The sequence below is a fragment of the Musa acuminata genome, unplaced genomic scaffold, assembly GCF_036884655.1.
Source record: "Musa acuminata AAA Group cultivar baxijiao unplaced genomic scaffold, Cavendish_Baxijiao_AAA HiC_scaffold_530, whole genome shotgun sequence".
Classification (NCBI taxonomy): domain Eukaryota; kingdom Viridiplantae; phylum Streptophyta; class Magnoliopsida; order Zingiberales; family Musaceae; genus Musa; species Musa acuminata.
Genome location: NW_027020775.1, coordinates 35,001 through 37,500, shown reverse-complemented (window position 1 = coordinate 37,500; position 2,500 = coordinate 35,001).

Here is a 2,500-nt window from a genome sequence, read left to right as displayed (position 1 = left end):
CCGCTCGCCGCTCGCTCGTGCAGCCAAAAATGGCCAGTTTTGGCCCGTTTTTGGGCCGTTTTGGCCAGTTTTTGGCCTGTTCTTGCATTGCGCGGTGACCGTCGAGAGCGGAGCAAAACGTCAGCCATCTCAGCACCCTGGAACCCCCCGGGTGGCACAGGGCTGGATGGGGCTTTCGTATAGCAGGGACGGTGCTGCCTCTCGCTTCGCTCGCTGTCCGCCGCTCGCCGCTCGCTCGTGCAGCCAAAAATGGCCAGTTTTGGCCCGTTTTTGGGCCGTTTTGGCCAGTTTTTGGCCTGTTCTTGCATTGCGCGGTGACCGTCGAGAGCGGAGCAAAACGTCAGCCATCTCAGCACCCTGGAACCCCCCGGGTGGCACAGGGCTGGATGGGGCTTTCGTATAGCAGGGACGGTGCTGCCTCTCGCTTCGCTCGCTGTCCGCCGCTCGCCGCTCGCTCGTGCAGCCAAAAATGGCCAGTTTTGGCCCGTTTTTGGGCCGTTTTGGCCAGTTTTTGGCCTGTTCTTGCATTGCGCGGTGACCGTCGAGAGCGGAGCAAAACGTCAGCCATCTCAGCACCCTGGAACCCCCCGGGTGGCACAGGGCTGGATGGGGCTTTCGTATAGCAGGGACGGTGCTGCCTCTCGCTTCGCTCGCTGTCCGCCGCTCGCCGCTCGCTCGCGCAGCCAAAAATGGCCAGTTTTGGCCCGTTTTTGGGCCGTTTTGGCCAGTTTTTGGCCTGTTCTTGCATTGCGCGGTGACCGTCGAGAGCGGAGCAAAACGTCAGCCATCTCAGCACCCTGGAACCCCCCGGGTGGCACAGGGCTGGATGGGGCTTTCGTATAGCAGGGACGGTGCTGCCTCTCGCTTCGCTCGCTGTCCGCCGCTCGCCGCTCGCGCAGCCAAAAATGGCCAGTTTTGGCCCGTTTTTGGGCCGTTTTGGCCAGTTTTTGGCCTGTTCTTGCATTGCGCGGTGACCGTCGAGAGCGGAGCAAAACGTCAGCCATCTCAGCACCCTGGAACCCCCCGGGTGGCACAGGGCTGGATGGGGCTTTCGTATAGCAGGGACGGTGCTGCCTCTCGCTTCGCTCGCTGTTCGCCGCTCGCCGCTCGCTCGCGCAGCCAAAAATGGCCAGTTTTGGCCCGTTTTTGGGCTGTTTTGGCCAGTTTTTGGCCTGTTCTTGCGTGGTGCGGTGACCGTCGTGAGCGGAGCAAAACGTCAGCCATCTCAGCACCCTGGAACCCCCCGGGTGGCACAGGGCTGGATGGGGCTTTCGTATAGCAGGGACGGTGCTGCCTCTCGCTTCGCTCGCTGTTCGCCGCTCGCCGCTCGCTCGCGCAGCCAAAAATGGCCAGTTTTGGCCCGTTTTTGGGCTGTTTTGGCCTGTTTTTGGGCTGTTCTTGTGTGGCGCGGTGACCGTCGTGAGCGGAGCAAAATGTCAGCCATCTCAGCACCCTGGAACCCCCCGGGTGGCACAGGGCTGGATGGGGCTTTCGTATAGCAGGGACGGTGCTGCCTCGCGCTTCGCTCGCTGTTCGCCGCTCTCCGCTCGCTCGCGCAGCAAAAAATGGCCAGTTTTGGCCCGTTTTTGGGCTGTTTTGGCCAGTTTTTGGCCTGTTCTTGTGTGCCGCGGCGACCGTCGTGAGCGGAGCAAAACGTCAGCCATCTCAGCACCCTGGAACCCCCCGGGTGGCACAGGGCTGGATGGGGCTTTCGTATAGCAGGGACGGTGCTGCCTCTCGCTTCGCTCGCTGTCCGCCGCTCGCTGCTCGCTCGCGCAGCCAAAAATGGCCAGTTTTGGCCCGTTTTTGGGCTGTTTTGGCCTGTTTTTGGGCTGTTCTTGTGTGCCGCGGCGACCGTCGTGAGCGGAGCAAAATGTCAGCCATCTCAGCACCCTGGAACCCCCCGGGTGGCACAGGGCTGGATGGGGCTTTCGTATAGCAGGGACGGTGCTGCCTCTCGCTTCGCTCGCTGTCCGCCGCTCGCCGCTCGCTCGCGCAGCCAAAAATGGCCAGTTTTGGCCCGTTTTTGGGCCGTTTTGGCCAGTTTTTGGCCTGTTCTTGCGTTGCGCGGTGACCGTCGAGAGCGGAGCAAAACGTCAGCCATCTCAGCACCCTGGAACCCCCCGGGTGGCACAGGGCTGGATGGGGCTTTCGTATAGCAGGGACGGTGCTGCCTCTCGCTTCGCTCGCTGTCCGCCGCTCGCCGCTCGCTCGCGCAGCCAAAAATGGCCAGTTTTGGCCCGTTTTTGGGCCGTTTTGGCCAGTTTTTGGCCTGTTCTTGCGTTGCGCGGTGACCGTCGAGAGCGGAGCAAAACGTCAGCCATCTCAGCACCCTGGAACCCCCCGGGTGGCACAGGGCTGGATGGGGCTTTCGTATAGCAGGGACGGTGCTGCCTCTCGCTTCGCTCGCTGTCCGCCGCTCGCCGCTCGCTCGCGCAGCCAAAAATGGCCAGTTTTGGCCCGTTTTTGGGCCGTTTTGGCCAGTTTTTGGCCTGTTCTT